Here is a 27,696-nt window from a genome sequence, read left to right as displayed (position 1 = left end):
AAGCGAAAGAGAATGTATGTACAGTATGTGTATATGTCATACATACATTCTGTGATTCCATTCCTGACTGTCTGACCCCTGTCCCTGCAGGCTTCTTCCAGCATTTAGCATTTTATCGCACAAGTACAAGTACAGTATGTTATGGACCATGAGACCCTCTCAGCTACAGTAATTTCCCCCCATCTCCTCCCCCCCTTCCCCCCCAATAACAGTAACCCTCCCAGTAACAGTAATCCCCTAACTTCCCCCCCAGTAACACTCCTGCCCCCACCATAAACACAAAGTGAGCTGTGCAAATATCTTAACTCCTTACCAGCAGTGAAGGAGTTAATGAAAAAAGCTGAGCTGAAGAGAGGTGAATGAATCTCTGGAGTTGGCTCACACAAAGGAATGCCTGGCATGTGAGCAGAGAGTCCCTGTCCCGTTCTGGCTGGCTGCTTCATATGCTGTATTCAAGCCACCCGCGCTAGGCAGCATGATGTGACAGCTACTCGATGCTACTACGGCAATGAGAGAAGAGGCAGCATCTGTATAGGGGGGCGGAAGAGGAAAGAGACACTCGGGGAGACATGGGAGTCGGCTCTCCACCAATCAGGCACCTGTATGCTCGTGCCAGTCCGATCATCAGCACTCCAAGCCCCAGCGTGATCTATTCCAGCCAGACCTGACTCAAACTTCCCAGGGCTCCTGTGACCTCATCCCTGCACATGTAAGCTGCGTGCAGCACGTAATGACGTGCTCTGGCACTGCACTCTCGGCAGAATCTCAGGCAGAGAGAGGAGATTTAATAGAAACAAAACAATGCCCCCACCAAGCTACGCCCCTGGCCCGGGGGAGGGTTCTAGACACTCGGAACAACCCCTTCCGTGCGCCAGTGAGACCAATGGTCAGACCGAGAGAATAAATCAATCTCTGGAACAGTTTCTAAGGTGTTATGTTGCGGATGCACAAAATGATTGGGTCAAGTTCTTGCCGTTTGCAGAATTTGCACACAATAATTTGAAAAGCTCTTCTTCTGGATTCTCTCCATTCCAGGTGGTAACAGGAAGGTTGCCTAGGTTCTCCCCATTGCCAGTAGCTTCTACTCTGTTTCCAGCTTTGGAGGCTTGGCAAAAGTCATTTAAGAACATTTGGGGAATTGTGAAAAAGAATCTAGAGAAGGCTTTTCAGAGTCAGAAAGAACAAGCTGACAAGAAACGTTCCATAGAGTGGAAGTTCCGGCCAGGAGACTTGGTCTGGGTGTCCACTCGTCATTTGGCTTTGAAACAGCCTTCACCCAAGTTGGGACCCAGATTTGTGGGTCCTTTCCCAGTAACCAGGAAAATCAACAATGTTACTTATGCCATTGACCTCCCTGCCAGCATGCGTGGTGTGAGATCGTTTCATGTATCCCTGCTTAAAGAGACACTTAAGCCCAAAAAAAAAATGAGTTTTACTCACCTGGGGCTTCTACCAGCCCCCTGCAGCTGTCCTGTGCCCTCGCAGCCACTCACTAATCCTCTAGTCTCCCACTGCCAGCTAGTTTCGTTTTTGCCGACAGGCCCGCCAGGACTGGCCACGCATAGCTTTTTCCGCATTCCCGACTGTAATTATCGCTATTGCGGGCCTCAACGCATACGCAAATACGTGTTGCCGCATTACGCACGCATAGGTATGCGGCAATGCGTACTTTTGTACGCGTTGCGGCCCGCAATAGCACTAATTACAGTCGGGAATGCGGAAAAAGCTACACGTGGCCAGTCCTGACGGGCCTGTCGGCAAAAACGAAACTAGCTGGCAGCAGGAGACCAGAGGATTAGTGAGTGGCTGCGAGGGCACAGGACTGCGGCAGGGGACTGGTAGAAGCACCAGGTGAGTAAAACTCGTTTTTTTTTCTGGCTTAAGGTTCACTTTAAGCCAGCAGTGCATATCGATTTCACTCCTCCTCCCCCTGTGATGGTGGATGACCAACCTGAGTATGAAGTGAAAAAGATTTTAGACTCACGTATTGTACAGAACTCAGTGCAGTATTTAGTTCACTGGAAGGGTTATGGCATTGAGGAAAGAACATGTGTACCTGATTGCCGCATGCATGCGGATGAATTAAAGAGGGTGTTCTACGCCCTACATCCTGAGAAACCGAGTAGGAGCTGTCCGGAGTCCACTCCTCAGGGGGGGGGTACTGTGAGAAACGCGGAAAAGCGTGCTCAGAGCAGGGCGGCTGATTCCGCGTCCAACGCGTCGGTTTGCAAGCGTGGGCCTACATCTGATAGTATGGCTAGACGTGGAGAAACCGCCGCATGCTTTGATAGCGGTGCGGCTGGTTCCGCGTCCAGCGCGGCGGGTGGTTCACAACACATGTCTGGTGTGGCTGGGACTGATAGTCCACACAGGTTCAGAAGGACGCGCGCGCGCGCTGAGAGGCAGAACTTTTATGACAGCCAGAAGCGAGTCAGCTGACCAAGCCAGTCAGCTGACGTTGCAACCAGTTCCCATTGGTCCAGCACTTAGGGTAGGCGCTGGATAGCGCTGTACTATATATACTGGGTGCTGGTCATTCACTGGTTGTCTGCCGTTGCGATCACTACGTGGAAGCACTCAGACCTTTTGTCAGAATCTGTGTTGTTATTCTGTTATACTTTAGATTAGTTCCAGGGTGTTGATGATCACGGACCTCACACCCAAGCCTAGGGACTTGTATTACCATTCTGTTATACTTCAGACTAGTTCCAGGGTGTTGATGATCAAGGACCTCACACCCAAGTCTAGGAATCTGTATTACCATTCTGCTATTCTTCAGACTAGTTCCAGGGTGTTGATGATCAAGGACCTCACACCCAAGTCTAGGGACGTGTGTTACCATTCTGTTATATATCAGACTAGTTCCAGGGTGTTGATGATCACGGAGCTCACACCCAAGACTAGGCATTGTTTATTATCTGTTATGACTTTCTGCTTTCCTGACCACTCTTCTGATCACTGATTCGGTACCTCGCTATATCTGATACTCTGTTGCCAGACCTTGCGTGCCTTAGGATTACCGAATCAGTCTCCTGTCTTTGTACTTTGTCTGTCCGTGTGTTGCCGACCTGGCTTGTCCGACCTCGAGAACTATCTTCTCAGTTAAGAGATAGTTCACAGATCAGTCAGTGACATCCTGCCTTTGGTGTCACTCACGTTCTGGCCCTTCCTACCCCTAGCCTGGCTCCTCCCGGCGGGAGAGTCCCAGGTTACTGGAAGGTACTTGTTCTCCAGGACAGTATTGCCTACTGCCCTGATACCTGTTCTCCAGGTATTCTCCTCAAAGTATTACTGCTGCACCAAACACTCATATTACTCAGGTATCCAGAGGTTAGTGATATATCTGATTGTGGGTGATACTGCAGATCATCAATAATCAGGTATATATCTGCATTTTTGGTGATACTGCAGATCACCAATAATCAGATTCTCTCTGTGTTACACCGATCGTTACACTGTCAAGTCGAATCTGACAGAAAGCTATCTGATGTGTGCCCCACACTAGGAACAGATTTCAGAATGAAATCTATTGGAAATCGATCTAAATGCATAATTGCACCATTAGATCCAATGCAACTCTATGGGCCATCGATCTGCTGCCTGCAGCAGATCGACCTAAATTTTTCATCCTGTCAGATAGATCAAATCGATAGAAAGCAGCCGCAAATCGATCGAATGGGCAATTTGATAGAATCGATTTCTGCTCGATCGTTCGATTCTATAGAATCGATCAATGGCTGAAATCGACCAGTGTATGTGCCCCTTTACTTTTACAACTTTTTCAAGTAGTAAAATGTATTTTCATGTTAAGTAGGAGACTCTTATGAAAGCTGCCATTTCATGACTACAGTGCCACATAAAGATTATTTTAGAGTTAATTTGTGCCAGTTTTATAGCCTTAGAACCACATTTTGGAACTCAGTGAATAACTGCTTCTGTAAGAGACCTGCTATATTACACAGATCTTTTCTTTGTGGCAGATGTCCATTTTTTATTTACTCAGTTGTGCGTTAATTGAATTAAATATGTAACTGGCTATCTGGTGTCTTTGTGCTTATATAATGTGTGTTTAACCGCTTCTGGACCACTGTAATTGAAATCTACGCCCAGTTTGTGGCTGCTTATTTCTGCCAGGGCACATATTTGAATTACCGTGGACCTGCCGCTCTCACCAATCTCTCTCTCGTCGCAGGCCCCTCGCTCTGCTGTTGCCATGATGGCAGAGCTCTGTGAGTCAGTCAGGGGCCAAATTCATTGGCTCCTAACCCCGTGATCACTGTGAGCCAATCGCATTATAGCATCATAGTTACGGCAGAGCAAGGGGCATGCGAAGATGGGTGAGTAATGTGACCGGCAGGTCCGTCCGGCGATTCGTTGGTAAGCCTTGTTTTCCGGTACCAGCCGTCTCTGGACCTTAAGGGGCCTGAGACTGCTGGTATGCAAGTGGTTAATCTTTGTTGTTGAGTGCTTAGAGACAAACAATTACTTTTATTGATTAAGGTTATTTTCTCATAGGTGGCATTTGGATTGTTGCAAGTTGGCTTCATAGTAATCTACCTGTCAGATCCTCTTATAAGTGGCTTCACTACTGCAGCTGCCGTACAGGTTTTGGTGTCTCAACTTAAGTTTGTAATTGGAATTAAAGTATCAAACTTTAGTGGACCATTATCACTATTTCATGTAAGTAGATTTATATTTTTCAATTTCAAAACATTTTCATTTTCCATTATTTTAAATGCATGAGTAACATATCACACCAATGCATGGATGCAGGCAATCATCTTTTTATTTATCTGACCATAGTAAAGTTGGTCCGACCGATTGCTATGTTTTTTTTCACTTTTCTCTGCTAACAAGAAACGAGTGTAGATCTGAAATGCAAGACAGAATCACAAAAGGGAAGAGTACACTGCCCCTTCAGACTTATAATTATGATCTTATTAAATAACCCTTTATAAAATGAGGTTATACTCACTAAACCATGTTAAAATGTAAGCCTGTTTTTGTTTTTGCAGACATTAGAGGACATCTTTGAGAAGATATATAGCACAAATAAGGTTGACCTTGTTACATCAGTTATAATTATGATTGTGGTGCTTATCATCAAAAAGCTAAATGATCATTATCACATGAAAATACCTTTTCCAATACCCATTGAGCTCATAATGGTAAGTCTTGTACAATGGTACTTGTAAAATGGTATCCTCCACATCATGAGCCAGGTTAGTTCAACAAACAGAACTTAGCAAAAGAAGGGGTAAAGGACTCTGCGGGTAAGAAAACAGGTTAAGTACTAGGTGGCTAGGTAGAAGAACAAGGTGAAGAGTAATGACAGGAAATTGGTAAATCTACAACAAGGACCAGGGCAGCAAAAAAATACAACTATTTTGCAAAGTGTGTAAGAGGTAGCATCCCCATCAAGTTTTTGTTGTTGTCCCTTATCACCTGTCTCCAGGAGTATTGAAGCTCATATTTAAGACACAGAGTCCCTTGGGAGTCCGGGGAGTGGAACGGAGGCTGAATCTGTAGGAAATGTTTGTGGCTAGGACATGTGCTCATGTATTTGCCGGTTGCCTTATGTATCAAGCCACCTCTAGCCTAATCACATTTACTGTACACCTGTGTGTGTGTGTGTGTGTGTGTGTGTGTGTGTGGGTGGGAGGGGGGGGTTGTAAGATGATTTCATATCCAAAATATAAGCACAGAGTTGTGAATGTATAGGAAAAGTTGCCACGCTAGATTCTGAGTGGCAGGAGAGTAAATCTGGCCCACACTATCCACTGAAGAGAACTAAAGGCTAGAGTTAAAAGTTAGCAATGCAATTAACCATTTGTAGGAAGTTTTGAATCAGGATGATACCATTTTTTGGCTAACTTAAAAGTATATATAAAAGCGTAAGCTTTTGGCCCTTGGACCTTCATCAGACTGAATCCTGTTAGCTTACAGACAGCTTTATACATTCAACATCAAAGGGGATACATGGATTTTTAGGAAACATAAATATGTACAATATTCTACTGCAATCATTTGTACACTCACACTCAAATAATCATTCAAAATAATAATAAGGAAACACTATTCCTACAGCTTATTCAAAAAGAGAGGTTTTTGTTTGGAATACAATGCCTTATTTCTCATAATCACATACGCCAGGAAGAGGCTCCTCTGTAAGTTTGTGTCCTAACTCTGGACCTATAACATGCAAAATGCAACATGTAAGCATACAGTGCATTAACCTACCAAACAGATAAGTAGCACATAGACTTATTGCTCCTCTCCTGGAGCAGATAGGGCATCAAAACTAACCTCTGAAGGGCGCTACAATACACTTTCACTCACAACATATCCACATTCCAGCAAGAGCTGTGAACATGCTAAGAGTGACTATAGGACTGTAGAGAGTGCTTTAGAACTAAACAGGTGGCTTTTCAGTTTGAACTTAAATGCCTCCAGAGAGGGAACTGTCTTGATTGGGTGTGGCAAGGAGTTCCAAAGTGTAGGGTCAATATGACAGGAGGCTCCAAAGGCTTTGAGGTGGACTCTAGGGGTGACCAAGTTAATAGGTATAAATAAAATAAATTTTTTAATGCTTTCAGAAAATGTCCCCAAAGCAAGCCATACTACAGGGTGGGCCATTTATATGGATACACCTTAATAAAATGGGAATGGTTGGTGATATTAACTTCCTGTTTGTGGCACATTAGTATATGTGAGGGGGGAAACTTTTCAAGATGAGTGGTCACCATGGCGGCCATTTTTAAGTTGGCCATTTTGAATCCAACTTTTGTTTTTTCAATAGGAAGAGGGTCATGTGACACATCAAACATATTGGGAATTTCACAAGAAAAACAATGGTGTGCTTTGTTTTAACATAACTTTATTCTTCCATGAGTTATTTACAAGTTTCTGACCACTTATAAAATGTGTTCAATGTGCTGCCCATTGTGTTGGATTGTCAATGCAACCCTCTTCTCCAACTCTTCACACACTGATAGCAGCACCGCAGGAGAAATGCTAGCACAGGCTTCCAGTATCCGTAGTTTCAGGTGCTGCACATCTCGTATCTTCACAGCATAGACAATTGCCTTCAGATGACTCCAAAGATAAAAGTCTAAAAAATAAAAAAGTATAAATCCGCCCAGCGGATCGCTCAGAAACAGCCTTATCAGTCCAGCAACAGACTGTACACACGCTGTACTGTCTGCTGAAAACATGCCCAGCAGGAGGTGACGACGGACCCGTTGTTGCCTTTGATCAGGCGTGTGTAAGGACCTTTAGTGTTGCATTTAGCTAGAAATCCAAATCCGTGCTGAGGTTTAGATACAAATGTATCTATTTACAATGTAAATAAACAAACACCTCTCTGAGAGAGCACAGAGGGCTTCCCAGACAGGTTTTTCAGAGGTCTATTTGCATTCCAAACAAAGATACATTTGTATCTAAACCTCAGCACTGAGGCGGATGTCTAGCTAAATACAAAACAAAAATGTCACGTTTAACCCATTCAGTGAATTTCTGCTTAAAAACAGATCTGGCATAATAGTTCCTAAGCTGTAAGCAATCTTTTAAAGCAAAGTTGAAATGCTGGGTGTTAGACCGCTTTAACAAGATTAGCTGCATGCTTGTTTCAGGTGTGTAATTCGGACACTACCAATGCCACAAAGATCAGTAGGACTGCCAGGCAACTGGTATAGTTTAAAAGGAAATAAATATGGCAGCCTCCATATGCCTCTCACCATAGATTCCTTTTATTTTTAAAAGCACTTACTGAACAGCAGTTGCTCAGTCCATCTGCCAGAAAAGTGTGCGATAAATATGGAGGCTGGTGGGCATCTTTCTATAGAGTCTTTCCCGGGAGTGTTTTTGTAAATAGTAAGGGCTTGTTCACACTATGAGCGGTTTTGATTTTTTTATAAGCGCTGGCGATTTTAGAAATCACTCTAAAAGCACTTGTGCAATGATTTCCTATGAGACTATTCACATTTCAGAATTAAAACCAGAATCAATTTTATGCGCCGAGTGTGACGGGTGTCGCACCCGGAATTATTTGTGGTGTACACGGCATGGCACAAGCAACAGTTTACAAGTGGCTGTTAGGCATACAGATACATAGATACAAAGAAAGACAAAATCAGCTATGCAATGAGGCAGGAGCAGGGCCGGCCCGCTCATGAGGCGGGGTGAAACATTTGCCTCAGGCGGCAGATCTGGGGGGCGGCACCCGTCTGTCCTTGGATGCTAGGGGCCGCCCGCCGAGCTGGAGGGGTAGCGGGCAGAAAGGGGGTATTGGGCCTAGCGGTGGGGAGGGGGGTCGGACCACCCCTCCTCGCCTGGGTCCCCCGATCTGCGCTGCTCCTCCAGCGTTAAACCAGCGTGCATATCATTAAGAGGCAACGGGTGGGGGAATCACTCACCTCTTCCGCGTTCCATCGTGTGCTCCACTGACGTCACTTCCGGCAACACCGCCCACTGTATTGTAAGTGGACGGCCTTGCAGGAAGTGACGTCAGTGGAACGCACGATGGAACGCGGAAGAGGTGAGTGATTCCCCCACCCGTTGCCTCTTAATGATATTATGCAAGCTGGTTTAACGCTGGAGGAGCAGTGCAGATTGGGGGACCCAGGCGAGGGAGGGGGGGGTCCGACCCCCCTCCCCACCGCTAGGCCCAATACCCCCTTTCTGCCCGCTACCCCTCCAGCTCGGCGGGCGGCCCCCAGCATTCAAGGACAGACGGGTGCCGCCCCCCCAGACCTCCCTCCCCACCACTAGGCCAATACCCCCTTTCTGCCCGCTACCCCTCCAGCTCGCCCTCCCCCCCCCATGGCTGGGGGGGGGGCGATTTTTTCTAATTTTGCCTCAGGCGGCAAAAAGTCTAGGGCTGGCCCTGGGCAGGAGTGGCGAGAGTCGGAGGCTAGGGGGCACTGCATGAGAGAGAGTGAGAGTTCAGGTGCAGGACAGCTTGAGGGAAGAAGGTGTTCCTGTGTCTGGTGGTTCTAGTGGGGATGGTGCAGAAGCGACGGCGTAAGGGAAGCCAATTGAAGCGGTGCCAGTCAGGGCATTTTGATAGTTTTAAAATCGCAAGCCCGCTACCTGTACCATTTTCTGAGCATTTTGGTTCAATGGAAGGTATAGGGAAATAGCAAAGTGCTCTTGAAAGCACTTTGTATTGCGATTTCCTGAGCACTTTTATGAATAAATACATTTATTCATTTCCGGATCAAAGAGTTCACTTCCTAACTGACATCAGGAAGTGTCTAAATTAATCGCTAAGCAAAAGTGCTTAGAAAAGTGCTTAGCGCAATGTGCAGGGAAAATCGCTTTGAAAAGCGCTCTTATAAATTGCTCAGCACTTGCGATAGCGCTGGCGATTTATAATGTGAACAAGGCCTAAAGGAAATACTGGAAATCCCCCATAAGAAGATGGACTAGTCCAAAAGAATTTGTCAGACTTTTACTACATACTGTAAGCAACATAAAAGAAAATACATGTATAGTGCCTTTTACTCTAGGACTAATGTACTTCATATAAGTATATGTACACATGTATAGATTTTACATTTTTTCCTGATAGTGGGCCGTCAAGTATATTTTAAACAGAGAATATTCTACATGTTGAATTCTAGATTACAAGCTGTCATTCTATTTTGTACTGTAATGATCGCTGCTGCAGCAGCTATTACTGGAAGTATTAGTGCTGCAGCTCAGGCAGTTCTGATCTATTTCCATGCAAGTTGCATAGCTTTGTCTGTCTTTCCCTGCTGTCAGCTTGTGACTGATTATCATTCACCTGTGTGGGAATCTGCATGTCTGCTCCCATTGGATGACCTCAGTATAAAGATCTGCTTCCTGCAGGGTTTCCTTGGGTTTTCATAGCTTCAGCTTAAGCCTGTCTTGCTGTCGCTTTAGCCCCCGATCGTGTTTCTTGTTAAAGATACTTTGCTGGTCTTTGCATCATATATTGGTTCATTGCCAAATATATATGCATACCAGCACGTTTATTATTTTCCTTGTATTTGTGTTACGTTGATATATCAGTGTTGCTGATATATACGTACACAAACTGTTTATTTCCTGTGTTCAGTTAGTCAGTTTTCCAGCACGTTTTGGTAGTTTGCGCGTACCGTGAACACCCGTGCTGAGCTAGTTATCCTGTTCCTGGTCCTGTTTGTGGATTGCGTTCATCTCTGCGAAGAGATAACGAATCCTTCTGAATCCTGTTCTGTTACTGTTTGTGGATTGCGTTCATCTCTGCGAAGAGATAACGAATCCTTCTGAATCCTGTTCTGTTACCGTTTGTGGATTGCGTTCATCTCTGCGAAGAGATAGCGAATCCTTCTGAGCCCTGTTCCCTGTTTTGCTCCAGTGTTAGTCAGCGTTCCTGCTTATGTCATATATCGGTTCATTGCCGATATATACATATGTTAGTCAGACGTTACAAATAGTTTCATTGATAGCTGTAATTGTAATACGCTAGGAAAACATACTTATTGTATATTTATCTGTGTTATGTTCATCTATCTCAATCCTGCTATTTTCTGACTATCCTGTCCTGTCTTTGTGAGGCACGCCATCGCCGCATCGCATTGGCTGCCTCATTCCAGTCTGTCTGGTTTTGGACGATTGCTGTCGCTAAGTAGCCGCTAGCTAGCAAGCGTTCATTCTGACTACCTGTCCTGATCTCCTCAGTTCTGGTTTATGCGCTCAGCGCTACTTTGCGCTGAGACGTTATAACGAAAGCATTGTTTGTGGCTGTCAGATCTGCACCGGCTCTGTGCGCCACAATCTCCTATTGCAGTCAGTCCTCCCCTCCACTATACTAGGGATAGCCTGTTTCCTGGTGCTAGTGTGTGTACCTCCTCCACGCCAGCTCATGCGTTGCATGCTGACTGTGGAGAATACACCACCAAGCCTTACATGTACATAACAAATTTATGTAATTGATGTGGTAAATACTGAAGTGTTTATAATTTGTATCTTACAGACAGTTATAGCAACTAGCATTTCATATGCATTTGAGTTCAATAAGAAATTTCATGTACAGATAATTGGAACATTAGAAAGCGGGTAAGTGTTTCTTTATAGTGATTAGTGGACCTTATCAATAGCTGGCCATGCAATTATATAAAGAAATATCTCTCTCTCTTTTCTCTTTGTATCCTCCTTCAACCTCCTTGCTTTATTGTTTACGCCTTCATGTTGGTTGCTAATGATTATTGGAAACATTCTCCTAGCATGCAAATATGCAGTAATCCAGGAAGAAAAGAAATGGAGTCAATCAAAGTCAGCAGTTATCAATTAGTTAGTTGACATGTGATCAATCAGCTAGCAACGTGAGGCTTTTACTGGCTGGATTTAAAGTGAATGTGAGTGCAAAAACAGTCAGATACTCACCTATGGACAGTGAAGGCTTTGGATCCTATAGAGCCTTCCCTGCCTTCTCTTGCTCCCCTCATTCCTGCATTGTCATCCCGGTTGTCTGTACTCATCCAATTGGTTGAATACACGTCTCTGAGTCCCTGGGAGGCTTCAGAAGTACTCGTGTTCCCAAGTGCTTCAGAAGATGGGCTCTGCACTGCGCATGCGTGAGCCTCACCCCCCCATGCATGCACAGTATGGAGCCACCCATTGTCAGAAGCACTTGGGTACATGAGCTCTTTCAAATCCAGGCAGCAAATTAAATGGGAGTGATGGCGCTGGAACGAAGGGTACAAGAGAGGAGAGGGAACGCTCTATAGGATCCAGAGCTTCCTTGTCCATAAGTAAGTATCTAACTTTTTTTTTCACCCTCACATTCACTTTAAGGGCTCGTTTCCACTATAGCGAATACGCATGCAGGCACCGCATGCGGATTCGCATAGGCAATAGAAGTGGATGGGATTGTTTCCACTTGTGCGTCATGCGGGTGCGTTTTAGTGTGCGGGGGAAATCTGCACGGCAGAGCCGTCAGATTTCGCGTGCAGCTGGAATGCGGGTGAATCGCCCGAAATGCTTTTAATAGGGAAATCGCATGCGGCTTTGGCATGTGGTTTTCCCCGCGATTTCGCATGCGATTTCGCATGTACTGCTATGACAATTTACACAGGCAGTTACATGGTTAAATTCGCCTGCTTCTTAGCCATGCGAAATCGCATGCGGAATCGCAGGGAAAACAGCATGCGGAAACGCATCTGCATGCGATTTTGTCCGCGGTGGAATCCAGGCGATTCCGCAACGCAACAGTGGAAACGAGCCCTAACTCCCATGCAGGTTGTGAGGAGATTTTTGAGGTGGGTATATATTTTGCTTTCGGACAACTCCAGCCAAGTACAGTGGCCACTAGCACTTTGCACCTGCTTCTGTTCTCCACTAGGTGCATTCAGTGCTCTCTAGGCTAATCCCAAATCCTGAGATGATAAATTGAATAAGTATCTGTCTCATCCAAGTGATCCAAAAAACTGCAGACTTTGGATTCCATGCAAACACCCTGCAGGGGCACTGGTTAGACATTTGTGGTCTTTTTCTGCTCTTCCATACTATATGTGGGCAGGGTTACTAAATATTCTCCCCAAAACCTGGTACACATTGATATCCGTCTTAAACAAGCTTTTGTGAGAGCTGGTTTATTTTGAGCAGGTTTTTTTTTTGCACAATTTTCCATACATTCACAACATATTTCATTTGATTCATATTGTAGGATTACACTCAGTTATTATTGGCCAAAACATGAGCACCTTCACCAAAATCTAAATCTTTGTGTTGATTGTTGGTTGTCTGGTGCTTTGATTTAATGCTGGTTCCAGTGATCAGTGGCATAACTAAAGAGCTTGGGGCCCCAGTGTGAGTTTTACATGGGGCCTCAAGAACTCTATTATAGAGCTTCAAAGCCTACCAAGGACAGCTGCAGTGTCAGAGAGGTGTAATCAGAGTGAGGAAACAGTTTGTGAGGGATTACTACTATTCATTGTACATATAGAGGTGTTCATTACCAGCATAGCACTAATGCAAAGCTAATACGATGGATGAAGAAGGGTTCCTATTGGGGGCACTCTGATCCAGGGGCATTGGTGGGGTCACAACCTCTGTATCCCCTATTGCTACACCACTGCCTTATATATGAATGTATTACTTTTTGGTCAGCAAACATTAACCAAAGAGTCACCCAAAACGTGACTTTCGTTTGGTCTCTGTAATGTTTTTTCATCAACCTCTGCACCAAACTCTTGCTCTAATCACCCATTCAGATACATAATAGTAATCCAATTGCCTTTAGTAAGACAATATTCTATGACACCGTGTACGTAGACCTGTTGGTGGAATACTGCTAAAGTTGAAGATAATAATTACAACGGAAGCAAGAGGGAAGGCAATGTTTATGTATAAATGTTAATTAAATGTTATTTGAATCTACTGTGATTTAATATGCAGATACCAGTCACCGATTACACCAAGCATTTCAGTCTTCCAAGAATGTGTAGCAGAGTGTTTTGCCATTTCCATTGTGGCCTTTGCTGTTGGATTTTCTGTGGCTAAAGTTTATTCATTTAAACATGATTACCCTTTGAATGGAAACCAGGTATGCGATTTTGAAGTGCCAATAACATTTCTATTTGCTAAATAAAACATGCAGTGTTATTTGAAGTGAATAGGGAAGTCATCCCTTGTATTCCACTGGTCGTACTTCTCCTTAAAACTGTTCTATGCACATCCACTGAGAATTCAGTTGTACGCGGGGGGCGGAGCCAGCGCTCAATGCAGCAAGACGTAGACTAGAAGAGCTCCCGCTTTACCGCTGAATCCGAGGCTTCCATCCGAGGACATATCGATATTTTTGGCACCAGCAGAGACTCCACACCCTGGTGATCACACTGGCTACTCTTCCAAAGCGAAACAAGATGAAAGGGCAGCAAACTACCGCAGACAAACTAGCCCGATTCCAACGGACGGAATCACAAGATGGCGCCGAGACTGGAAATACAGCAGAGGCCGACCACGCCAATGAAAGTTTCAGCAGCGACTCGGAGCCTCCAACATTAGTACCGATTACAACCCCAGATACCGAAGAGGCAGAGGAACTCACATTAACTACTATATACACCAATTTGCTATCGGCCATATCCGAGTCCAAGACCTGCCTCACAAACAAAATAGAGGAGATGAAAGCCGAGGTCGGCCTACTACGCCACGACCTATCCAATCTGCGTCAGCGGACAATAGAAGCCGAAAAGAGGATATCTGACCTGGAGGACACTACCCGTCGCATGCCACGACAAATACAAGAACTACAAGATTCAGATGTGGCGACATGGGAAAAGATAGACGACATGGAAAATCGTCTGCGTCGCAACAATATACGACTGATTGGCCTACCTGAGCGTGCCGAAGGATCCGATCCAGAGGGCTTCCTGGAAAAATGGGTAAGAGACACCCTGGGCACAGATGGACTTTCCAACCTTTTTGCTGTTGAGCGCGCTCATAGAATACCGGGTCGTGCTCCGGCCCCAGGAGCCCCAGCAAGACCATTCATTGCCCGATTCCTTAATTTTAAGGACAGAGATGCAGTCCTACGCTTAGCCAGAGACAAGGGAGACCTGATATATGAAAATGCTAAAATTCAACTTTTTCCTGACTTCTCCTTGGCCTTGCAGAAACGGAGAGCCACATTCATGGACATTAAACGCAAACTTCGGGAAAAGGGAATCCTTTATTCCATGATCTATCCGGCGAGACTTAGAGTGATACATGAAGGGAAGACTCATTTCTTTGAGAATCCGAGAATGGCAGCTGACTTTCTGGACAAATATCTATATCGCCGTAATTCCCCTAGAAGACAAGATCCAGATCAATAGCGGTGACTGATCGTGGCAAGTATACAAACTCTCCTATCCAACACCTAATATGGAGACAGGTCATTGATCTACTATGTTCCCTCAGGACTCAGAGTCCATACAAGACAGCCTGTACTATAATGCTGTCACGCAGTGAGTATAGTTACTCTTCTGCAGCCAGACTTTTATTAATGTCAGTTGTGCTCACTTAGGGGCCAAACTATAAAGCGTTAATCCTTCTTTACTCAGGTTGATGTTTAGCTTCTTATATAATGGTGCCTTTAATAACCTATGCAGCCCTTCAATGGGTGATATATATGTGTCTCAAACTTCTGAAGTGTACAGTGGACAATCGATATGCTGCATACCCCCGATGATGGAGTAATCCACACCTGGATGATGCTGATTATACTCTGTTTTGTGTTTATATACTGTGGAAGTTCTGGTTGTGGCCCCCCGGGTACACCCAATTGTAATTCTAAAGCTAAGAGTAGAATTAATCTCACTTTAACTAATATTCAGGTTTCAACATGCTATCTATTTGGGTTGATCGGTGGGATGACGGCCAGATGTTTTTGGTTATGTTTTCTGTGGTTGGTTGGGGGGTGGGGGAGAGGGGGAAATGGGGGTCCCGTGGGGAATGAAAGTGCATATACTTTTATTACTGTAAATATTGACCGATGCTGCTGGGAATATAAGTGTTACATGGAACTTGATCCTAATGGGTAGAGAACTCAAACTAATATCTTGGAATGTGCGTGGGCTGGGTACTTTAATGAAGCGGAATCTAGTATTCACTTTCATCCAAAAATATGACCCGGATATAATGATCCTTCAAGAAACTCATTTGACGGCAGATACAATAGGCAGAATAAGAAAAAATTGGATAGGCCAGTCTTATCATTCTATGTATATGTCTAACTCTAGGGGAGTGTCAGTTATTATTCATAAGCGCCTAAAATGGGAAGTCCAAACGATTAAAATTGATCCTGGGGGTCGTTATATATTTATCCACGTTTTAGTGGACTCTCTCCCACTTAAAATTCTAGCTGCCTATCTCCCTCCGCCTGCTTCATTGGATGTACTTCGCCCTGTAATTCCGATGCTACTTAATGATGGTGTTACTTCTGTAATATGTGTAGGAGACTTAAATATGACAATGGATGATAACATTGATAGATTTGGACAGTCAGGAAATAGGCAAAATAAGAAAAGATCTCTGCTGGCAGAATGGGCCTCCTCCCTTGATTGGTCAGATGGTTGGCGGATGCTACACCCAGATAAACATGAGTACTCTTGCTACACTCCAGCGCAAAAAGCATTTTCCAGAATTGATCATTTACTAACTAATAATATAGCTATACAACGCATTGAATCAGCTGAGTATTTAACAAGAGGTATATCTGACCATTCGCCTCTGCTGGTAATATTGAGAGTAAATGAGGACATAATTAGGCCAGTGTGGAAATTTAATCCCTTCTGGTTCTCTCAATTCCCACTACCTGATCGTACAATCCAGCAAATATCTCAATTCTTCACTAACAATACAGACTCTGCATCTATACCAATAGTCTGGGATGCTTTTAAATGTTGTATGCGAGGCGCATTACACTCTACAGTTTCATTTATTAAAAGACAGAGCCAGGAAAAAGAAAATACACTTATGCACTCGTGCTCCAATTTGGAACAAGAATTCATCCGCCAGCCGTCTGACGGGTCTAGAAGGACCTGGTTATTGGCTCAAAGAGAGCTAAATCTATTCCTTAATCATAAGTCTAAACAGAAGCTTTTCTTTAATAAGCAGTCCTTCTTTGAAAATGGTAACTTCACAGGGCGACTGCTTGCTCAAATGGCACATGGTCACAGAGGTTCATCAATAATTACTAGTATAATAAATCAACATGGTTTAGTAGTCCGGTCTACACAGGAGGTGCTGCAATCCTTTGTAAAGTTTTATCAAGACCTGTATACATCCCAAACAACTAAAACGCCGGAGGAAATTAGAGAATATTTAGCAGACTGCCAATTCCCAAAATTAGCGGAGGAGCAGGTGAAAGAACTGGAGGCCCCCTTTAGCCTTGATGAAGTGGAAATAGCTGTGTCGTCTTTACAAGCTAACAAAGCCCCAGGCCCTGATGGTATCCCAGCAGACTTTTATAAGAGATATAAAGAACAAGTAGCTCCAGAATTGCTTAGATCCTTCCTAAGCATTAATAACAAAACAAAAACCCCTAAAAGTTGGAACCAAGCCACTATTATCGTTTTATTGAAACCAGGCAAGGACCCTCTTTGTTGTGCATCATATAGGCCCATTTCCCTGCTCAATGCAGACTATAAAATATTTGCTAAGCTTCTGACCAACAGGCTTCGTAAATATATATTAGATATTATACATACAGATCAGACAGGTTTTATGCCGGGCAAGAGCACATCTATTAACATACGACGCACTCTTATTCACTCTCAAATAGAGCATAATGTCACGGGAGACAGGGCCCTGGTATCTTTAGATACCATGAAAGCCTTCGACTCCATAGAATGGGAATTTCTATTTATCTGCATGGAAAGATTTGGGTTTGGTCCCAATTTTATAAATTGGGTAAAACAGTTATATACAGCACCGCAAGCTAGAATAGGAATTAATGGTCAGGTGTCAGACTTCTTTAATTTAAAACGAGGCACACGTCAAGGATGTCCGTTATCACCATTCCTTTTTGCTATAGCAATTGAAGCACTAGCTATAAAAATTAGAAGTTCCCCCTTATTGAGAGGCTTATCTATGGGATCACACACAGATATTATAGGTTTGTATGCAGATGACGTTATCCTATTTTTAGAAGATACATATAGTTCCCTACGAGAAGCAATGATAATTATAACCACATATGGCCAGCACTCAGGACTACGTGTTAACTGGGATAAATCATGCATATTACCACTAGATAAAAATTCAATAAGTCTATCTCAAACTGAATGCCCGCTGCAGATAGTTCAACAATTTAAGTACCTGGGAATCATTATTACCAAATCCCCCAAAGACTTTTACTCTGCTAACCTATTACCATTAATAACAGAACTGACATCTAAATGCAAAGCCTGGGGGAAGTTACCACTTGCAGTGATAGGAAGGGTTAATCTCCTTAAAATGATTTCCTTACCCAAAATTTTATATATTATTCAACATTCAGCCATCCCCATCAAAAAGACCTTTTTCACACAAATAAACAGTATAGTCTCTTCCTTTATTTGGGGAAATAAGAGAGCTCGTGTTAAGCTACAAACACTAATGAGGCCCATTACGGATGGAGGCTTAGCCCTCCCGGATTTTCACTTATATTATTTGGCTGGACAGTTAAGATACCTACAAACCTGGATGCCCGATCAAACACCTGATCTATCAGAGGCCCTTTTGGTACAATATGCCACTAATCATAATGCTTTTGCCCTGCTGGAGTCCGGTGCTAGGGGGGCCTCGCTTCCTCTTGTTCCTCTGCATAAACTGGCCATACAGATTTGGAGAAGCTGCAAAAAAAACTATAAATATACAGGTCTGCCACCTGAGACACCTCTGTGGGCTAATCCAGTTCTTCCACATCTGGTGTCTCTGCCTGATCCTATATTCTGGAAAACCAGAGGACTATATACAATATGTCAAATCATAAATCCTAATAAATGTATATTTACCTTAGCTGAACTTAAATCCACTTTTCAGGTGCCCGACTCCGCAGAATTCCGAGTTTATCAACTCAGGCATGCCCTCAAAAACCAATTTGGAATACAGTGCTTACCGATATCTAATTATCCTTTGATAGGAATACTTAGAACCCAGGGAGCTCAGGGTTTGACGTCATATTTATATACACATTTATTGAGTGGGAAAATAGAACAGCAGACCATGGCAGGAGTAACTAAATGGGAAAATAATGGTATTATTATCCAACAGGACGAATGGGAAGATTTTTTCCTTTCAGTCAAGCTATCATCCACAGCAGCTCATAATAGACTTATACAACTGTACATTATCCACCAGGCATACTGGTCTCCCGCAAGCATGTTTGCTAAAGGTCTGAAGCAGGATGATACGTGCCCCAAATGTGGTAGTGGAGGAGCAGACTTTTTTCACCTTATATGGCAATGTCCTGGTATAACAGAATACTGGAGGCAAATTATACTACAGTTATCAACTATCACAGGGATCACACTTACTATAGAACCCAAATTATGCCTGTTCGGCCTGTTGGATGAGATAGATGGTCAACATTACTACCGTATATTTATACGCGAAACTTTATTCTTAGCCAGGAAAGCAATTATACTAAAATGGCTCTCTCCGGAAATTCCCACAGTAACCCTATGGCAAACCCTGGTTAATGAAGTGATTCAATTTGAAAAAGTACTGTATTCACACAGAAAGTGCCCGCAAAAATTTGGGAAAATATGGCAACAGTGGCTAGACTCCCAGAGCACGGTTTAAACTCAGAGATGTAGGATATAGACGCGTTACATTTGTTTGGGCCCCCCCCCTCTCGTTCGCCGCTTCCGGCATCTTCTTCTTTTTTTACTTTGCTTACTTTTTATCTCTCCTATTCTTCCTCCTTTTACTCTATCCTTTTCCTCTCAGGTTTAATTGAGCTATGAGGTTCATAGCTAGGTAGATTAGTACAGAATGTTATTTATATATTGACTTGAACATAATAACTCAGTGCCAAGGGTATTTTTCAATTTTGTACTTTATTGTATCAAAAAGCATATGTATAATGCATGTAATTCTTCATCCTCTGTATAAAAGTCAATGTATATTGAATATTAGGTGGGATGCAGGTATGTTGCTTGCACCCACCTTGTTGTTAAGCCATTTCTTCTGTCTTATCATTAATAAAACGGATTTAAAAAAAAAAGAATTCAGTTGTACGCTATACAATAAATTCCATTCACTGTTTATAAGGAGTCATGATGGATAGACCTTTTCTCTCCCGCTTCAATGAACATTGTTCAAAACAAGACATAGACAACAATAGACACAGACACCACTTACCACTAAAAGAGGGATGCCTGCCAATAAAAACCTTATTTACTCTTTTAGGAACTGGGTTACAAAGAACAGGAAGCAATGTGAGAGCTCTCTAGTAAGGTCACGTACAACAATCAAAACAGTTTTATACAACTTAGTCTTTTTCTGCCTGCCCAGTCATCCATATGTAGCTCCTTTCCTGTGTACACAACCACCAACTACTTAATCTCATCTGCTAATACGGCTACTATTAGAGTCTTCCTAATCTCTGCCTGTACCTACTATAGATTAATAGCACATATGTATTCTCTACATACTAGATCCTGAAATACGTAATTCAACAGAGAGCTATGGGATGGGGCAAGGACAACATGGATCAACAATGGGGAGCTAAAGTAGGCAGGGACATTGTGGATCAGTGATGGATATTGAGCTGGAATAGTTGTGCAGCAGCAGAGTTCAATACACAGCACATTGGGAGACCTTAGAAGGTAGGTGTAACGAATGGGGAATTATCTCCGCGGTCAGCGCACAATATGTGCGCTGACACTGCGGAAACCCTCCACAAGCGCTTGGAAAAGGGAACCCAGCTTTGGTGCAAATGCACCTGTAGAGAGGAATTCCAACCGGCAGATGGAGCTGTGGAGTGCAGAGGAATAAACCCTCTGCACTACCACAGATGCCAGATAGGAATTGAACGAAGTGAAGCAATACAGGGCAAGATAGCCTCTCTCAAGAGAGAGTGAGCAAAGAGACAGAATGTATGTATGTCCACCAATCTAGTCACCACCGGGTGACACTGGACACACAACAGCGAAGACCAAGTGGGAAAGCATTCGCAAGAATGGCAATTGCTAATAGAGACACAAGACTGAGTAAAGACAGATCATAAGAAGAATAAAGACAGAACCAATAACAAACTGTAATCCAACACGAAGGAACAGACAGGACTAACTACACGCGGTCGCCACACGTTAAGCGCAATAGCAACAAAGCGCGTGCAAGACACGGTCACCGCACGTTAAGCGCAACAGCAACAAAGCGTACCAAACCTGACTAACAAATGAAACACGAAAAAAGAAAACAAACAAAGAACGCAAACACTTGCTAATCGGTTGCCTCACCCAGACAACAGCAAGCATTTGTTCCAGTCAAGACAGACAGCAGGAGTAACCAGTAGCAACCACAGCTAAGGTTAAACTCCAAGGTTCAGAAAAGAGAGATCCACCGCTTCTAACACTAGGGCAAATGCGATCTAGGAACAGGACAGAACGATTCACTGTCAGCCATCGCTGGCGACAATACCATCGTACGGATGAGACAAGACAGACAGAAGGAGTAACCAGTAGCAACCGCTGCTCTGGCTACACTCCAAGACAGAGTACCGAGAGATCCACCACCTCTACCGCTAGGGCGAATGCGATCCCAACAGACAGACAGATGTAGCAACCAGTAGCAACCTCTGCTCTGGTTTACACTCCAAGACAGAATACAGAAAGATCCACCGCCTCTACCGCTAGGGCGAATGCGATCCAAACAGACAGAGCGATTCACTGTCAGCCACCGTTGGAGAAAGTGCAATCGCAACAGATAAAACAGAACTAGGCAATACAGATAATAAACAACCTGACTGCGCTAGAAGGAATGCTAGTGCACTCCCAAGGATAACTACTCTAAGACAATCGTGGTTGGGGTGTCTTGGCACCCTATGGGAAAAAAAAAGGAGATACAGGAGACAAAAAAGGTAGCCCGATAGTGCAGTATGTCAATAGTAGGTGTGTGGAGAAATCAATTGATTGAACGGGCTACTCACAAAGGAGGGTTGCAAGGGGCAACCGACCACAGGAAGCAGGTGGAGACCATAAACCCGACTCCACTCGGGGTGGTCCTGGACGGACCTGGTTGCGGTCGCTCTCTTAGATGAAAAAGGATGCACAAAACATTAACCGTGGTAAAACAACGGGTGTTCTGTCACCACCCCTCGGGCAAACATGTACAGGGGTATAACTATGCACAATAAGGGAAAGAGGCGCCCTGATTTGAATAAAAGCTTTTAAAACCAGTTTAAAAACGAAAAAGAAAAATGAGGTATCTTACCTCAATGACGAAATTTCTGTAAACTTACAAAAGATTTTTATTTGAGCACAGGCTCAAATAAAAATCTTTTGTAAGTTTACAGAGATTTCGTCATTGAGGTAAGATACCTCATTTTTCTTTTTCGTTTTTAAACTGGTTTTAAAAGCTTTTATTCAAATCATGGCGCCTCTTTCCCTTATTGTACTCTAAGACAATATTAGCAAACAATAGCAGAGGGCTGAAACTCAAGATAAGTCCAGCAGAACCAAACCTTTATGACCAGCAGGGAATTCTGGGAGGAAATGGTATTTATACTGCAAGCCTTCAAGAGAGGCAGAGCTATCAATAGCCAGATAAGTGAATGCAAATCCCTCACCAGAACAGCAACTCTGAAACTTGCAGAGTGAAGACAGGTCTCATTTCCAGGGACCTGCATACAGACCTGAAAAATAGTCAAAAAGCTGCCTGCCTGTGCAGACAGCAGAGCAGATCATTACAGTAGGCAAGGTAGGGAAGCAGCAATCAGACATAGAAGGGATGGGATGCCTGAGGAGGTAGTGCAAATTTCTGAAGACATAACATTGTGAACCTGGTTGTAAAAGAGGCCACAGTGAGATGGCAGAGTAATGTGAGGCAAAAAACTGGAGAAAATCAGTGATAATGGGGTTGGATAGAACTACAGGTATGGGCTGGTTCACACTACAAGATCTTTTGTAAGCTCTTTGTGATTTTAAAAGCTCTTGCTAATGGTATCCTATGTGTGTGGGCTCACACTGGAGAGATGTGATTTTGTAAACATCTCCCATAGCATTACATTTGCAAGAGCTTTTCAAGCGCTTAAAAAGCTCTTGCAGTGTGAGGACATAAGGCAAAGGATTTTTACACTGAAAAGAAGGGATCAGTAAGTGGAAGTAACATGGAACAGCAGGTTGAGGGTAATAACTAATGGTGAGTTCAGACAGTCACTCAGTGATGGTGAAGTTCAATACAAGAGAAGGCATTAGGACCAGTGGAGACGGATGGTTAACATATAAGCCTTTTACTACTTACACAATCACTCAGCAATTTAAATTGTGGCCGGCCACCAACTTCCTAGTAAGTATGTTAAATCTTTTAAATCTTTTCTTGGCTATGTCACATCAGTCACAAATTCAATCATGTCATTTTACAGTTGCACTACAGGCAAGTATAAAAAAGTGCCACTGGGGCAACTATAAATTCAAAAGAAAATATTTGAGTACAGAGTTTGGGCTGGAAATAATCTTGAAATGCATGGTAAACCTCTTTAGTATGTAAACTTTGTGCAATGTAATGATTTTTTCCCACAAAAGTGCAGTTACACTTTAATAATTGGTGTTGTGAAGATGGATTTCTCAATCTAATGACTGTTCTTATTTCCAGGAATTAGTGGCTTTTGGACTAAGTAATGTATTCTGTGGCTGTTTCAAAGGGGTTGCTATAAGCACAGCTCTCTCAAGGTCAGCTGTCCAGGAAAGCACTGGAGGAAAAACCCAGGTACCTTAATGATGTAATATATTTATTGGCTAAACAATTACTGAAGAACATATATGTAGTGAGCGTTGATTTCTATTGAAAGCAGGCTGGTGCATTGTTTCATTGTCAAAGTGCAAACACTCATTACTGTTAAAATTCATATTTCTCACCTAGCAACCAATCAACTTCTTTCCTTTTACTATGGTAACAGCTAATTGGTTAGAGAGGGAGATACTCATTAGTGGCTAGTAGATGAACATAACATGTTTTACAGTGTTTTTTCATGCAAATAAATTACTCATCATCTGTAGCCTTATATATTAGTCTGATGAAAAAAATAATACAACAGGGGGCCAGTGATAAAAAAAAAAAAAAAAACGTTTAAGTGCAATTAATCATGTCCATATTAAATTTAAAATGAAATTTCACTTTTGATTAAAAAATGCAAAGAAAAATAAAAAACACTGTGCCAGTATTGCAGACATTTTTTTTTGCTACTGCGCATGTGCGCAGCACGGACCCAGCCTCACAGAGACAGGAGGACGGGGCCAGGGAGCCAGGCAGGCGTGTGAAAGTGTACCCAAGGCGATATGTCACATGATGAGATAAGCATGTGTATGTACAGTACAAAACATATTAATAAGCAGGCTGTTTTATTTACTTTATTTTGCTGCCTGAAACAGTTTATTTTTAGACCTGCTAGTGACAGCTTCTATCTTGTGGTACCTTGTTTGGAATATAGTAAACATCACAGATAATTACAGCCATAAAAGTTTTCTTGGCAGGATATAACTTCTGAGGACAGGGGATAAATAGGGCAACATTAATAGTTTATATATTTTCACTCTGGGACACTTAATAGACTGCTACTGATTAGAGACAGTAAAACATTCAACTTACTTTGTGAATGTTTAAATATAAAATAAAACCATGGGATACTTTTAGAAGTAGGAGGATAACTATAATTGTTTATCTCATCAATTTATTTTCACCTCTGGTTCACTTTAGTGTTATAAAAATTGCGATATGTTTTCAATTTTTTGCCACCTACGAATACCCAAAACTGAAGTTTCCATGTGATTACTCATACTAATGACGGAGTTAAAAAAAGGGAAAGAAGCAATGTTGATAGCCAGATCTTCCACTACAATTTGTGTGCAGACAGAGACATTGTACCTTTTATTGGCAGAGCTGCTGTGTTTCTGCTCATTATAACATGCTCTATTAATTTCAAAGAGGCAATTAGACTGAGTACTAAAGTACTATTTGTGCAATGCACAGCTGTTCAGTCCATGCACAGATTACATTTAGATATGTGGGCTGTCAAAGTCATTTCTTTCATTGTAACTTGTTCAAGTAGCTGCAATTAGTGACAGAAACACTGGCAAAACATCTGAAAACTGCACCTTCTTCAACTCAAGTTGGAGAGGCTCTGGCCCCTTTCAGGACCAGAGCCTTTTTTTTTCTTTTTGCACTTTCTGATCACTGTGATGGGCTCACAGTGATCAGGGGGTCAGGAGCCAATGAAAACGGCTCCTGAACGAGGTACGGAACTCAGCAGTCTTTAGACAACTGAGTTGTGCGCCTGCAGGGATGCATAATTGAGTCCCATGCATGGGAACTACCAGAATTAAAACTAAGCTGCATCAGTCTTGGGCAGCCACAAGTTTGGCATAATTTTAGGTGGTCCTGAATTGGTTAAACTGTTTTTGAGTATTACTTAAAGGGAAGGTTCAGGGACACCTTGAAAAAAATAAAAATCGATATCCACTTACCTGGGGCTTCCTCCAGCCCGTGGCAGGCAGGAGGTGCCCTCGCCGCCGCTCCAGAGGCTTCCGGTCGTCTTCGGTGGCCGACCCGACCTGGCCAGGCCGGCTGCCAGGTCGGGCTCTTCTGCGCTCCAAGGACGGGCTCTTCTGCGTCCCACGTGGGCGCGCTGACGTCATCGGACGTCCGCCTGGCTGTACTGCGCAGGCGCAGAACTACTGCGCCTGCGCAGTACAGCCCGGCGGACGTCCGATGACGTCAGCGCGCCGGCGTGGGACGCAGAAGTGCCGGGCCTTGGAGCGCAGAAGAGCCCGACCTGGCAGCCGGCCTGGCCAGGTCGGGTCGGCCACCGAAGACGACCGGAAGCCTCTGGAGCGGCGGCGAGGGCACCTCCTGCCTGCCACGGGCTGGAGGAAGCCCCAGGTAAGTGGATATCGATTTTTATTTTTTGTAGTCTAGGGCCAATTTTAGGGCGAGCCAATTAACTTATCCGTATGTTTTTGGAATGTGGGAGGAAACCGGAGTGCCCGGAGGAAACCCACGCAGACACGGAGAGAACATACAAACTCTTTGCAGATAGTGCCCTGGCTGGGATTCGAACCAGGGACCCAGTGCTGCAAGGCGAGAGAGCTAACCACTACGCCACCGCGTTATCTACTTTTTTATATCAATATAATTTTATAAAATTCAACTGATGAGTGTTGCATATTTTTCCAGAGGTAAACCTGTTAACCTATAAATATTCTGTTTATAGTGAGCTACGCGCCCACTGCTGATCTTGATTATGACGGCTTTTAGGCTTGCCCTTTAAGTAGTTGATAATCATTTAAGGCAGATATCGATAAGATATTTGACAACCCCCTCCCTCTTAGAGTCCAACTCTAAACCTTTGGAGCCTTAGCCTTCTACCCTTTAGAATGCTTTGCCACACCCAATCAATGCGGCTCCAACTTTGGAGGTCTTTTAATCAAAACTGGAAAGCCACCAGTTTAGTCTGATCACGTAAATATTTCCCCTGTACCACATCCCAATCCGCAACTATGTACTGATCTGAGACAACCATATGTGCATTGGGATCTTTTGGAGAAAAGAGCTATAAAATAGCACCTGTTTAGTAATCATGTGACATTGTTGTGTGAGATAAGGAACACTACAGATTTTTTTTTTTTTATCATGTTCTGAAATGTTCATCACATGACTAGATAAAGATAGAATCTTTTGTAACACGAGTGACAATAGACTGCCAGATTTTTATTTTTTTTAGATGTACATTTTTCTTAGTGCTAATGTTGAAAATACAATTTATTAATTTAATGTATTACTGTAGATTGCTGGTCTGGTCTCTGCCTTAATTGTCATGATAGTAACTTTGGCGATTGGATTCTTTTTAAAAGACTTACCCAAGGTAAATTACAAGACAACACAAAAATAGTTTATCGTGTACTCTCTTAGATGATTTAATTTTGTTACAGTTTACAACTCCTTATGCTTTTTGTGGCTGCACAGAACTTCAGGTTCCTTGGGCAGTTAACAGTTAACATGCATGTGTGTTAAAAAAAACGTATTTGCCTCTATGTCTCATGTTTAATGTTGGTTATCAATGTGCTCAATTGGACTTTATGTGTCCCACAAACGAAACACATTTATCAGTTTATTACCTATTGAAAATTCTTTAAAAAGGAGCTGTTTCCTAGGATTGAACATCATCTCAATCAGTACCTGATACCCCCTATCCTAACAGAGATCTTTACCTTTTCTCAAATAAATCATCAGGGACATGTGTATGGCTGATATTGTGGTGAAACCCCTTCCACAGTGTGATGTCATGACCATGGTCCTGACAGTTTGCTGTCTGTGAACCTCATTGCATTGTGGGAAATAATTGCTTTTTTCAACTGCCAAGCAAGCAATATGTCCCTTTGTGCATAGAACTCTCTGTAAACAAACATTCCGCACAGATCACCTGGCACCTGACTAAAAATGTCACTCACATCTCACATTTTATGAAAGCACACCTTATCTTTTACTATGGTAAAAGCACATATGCGCCTCTGATCCACTTTCCTCCCACATCATCTAATTAATATATAAAACACTATCTCATGAGCCATCTAAACATAAACCTAGATATATTAATGACTGGGAGAAAGACTTAGGTATTTCATTGAATCCTGAGGATCTTTCTGAAATCTGGACAAACATCCCTAAAATCTCCATCAATGCAGACCTGATTGAAGTCAATTATAATCTACTATTCCGATGGCATTTTGTCCCATATCGCTTGGCTAAATTTAACAAAGATATCTCTCCAAGTCTTATCAGTCTGCCGATAGCTTGTACTCACGTGCAACTGTCGGCAGAACGACCGCACCATGGGAGGATCTGACGGACCCGTCGTTTGAAAAAGTACGGCGTGTGTACGCACCTTTAGGAATCCATGACCATGTCTGGTGGAAATGTACTAAAGTGCGTCGTCTATGGCTAAGAATGTGTACCTGGGCCTCTTCTTTAAAAATAAACCAGTTCCTAAAGACCCAATCCACA

At 43.2% G+C, this 27,696-nt stretch overlaps 1 pseudogene; it reads left to right on the top strand.

Moving 5' to 3' along the window:
- The window catches only part of LOC137562296 (chloride anion exchanger-like), a 97,931-nt pseudogene that overhangs the window by 18,343 nt on the left and 51,892 nt on the right, over positions 1–27,696 (top strand).

The sequence above is a fragment of the Hyperolius riggenbachi genome, chromosome 3 (genome assembly GCF_040937935.1).
Source record: "Hyperolius riggenbachi isolate aHypRig1 chromosome 3, aHypRig1.pri, whole genome shotgun sequence".
Classification (NCBI taxonomy): domain Eukaryota; kingdom Metazoa; phylum Chordata; class Amphibia; order Anura; family Hyperoliidae; genus Hyperolius; species Hyperolius riggenbachi.
The sequence above is the reverse complement of the archived record's forward strand: the minus strand, read 5'-3'. Positions and strand labels throughout refer to the sequence as shown.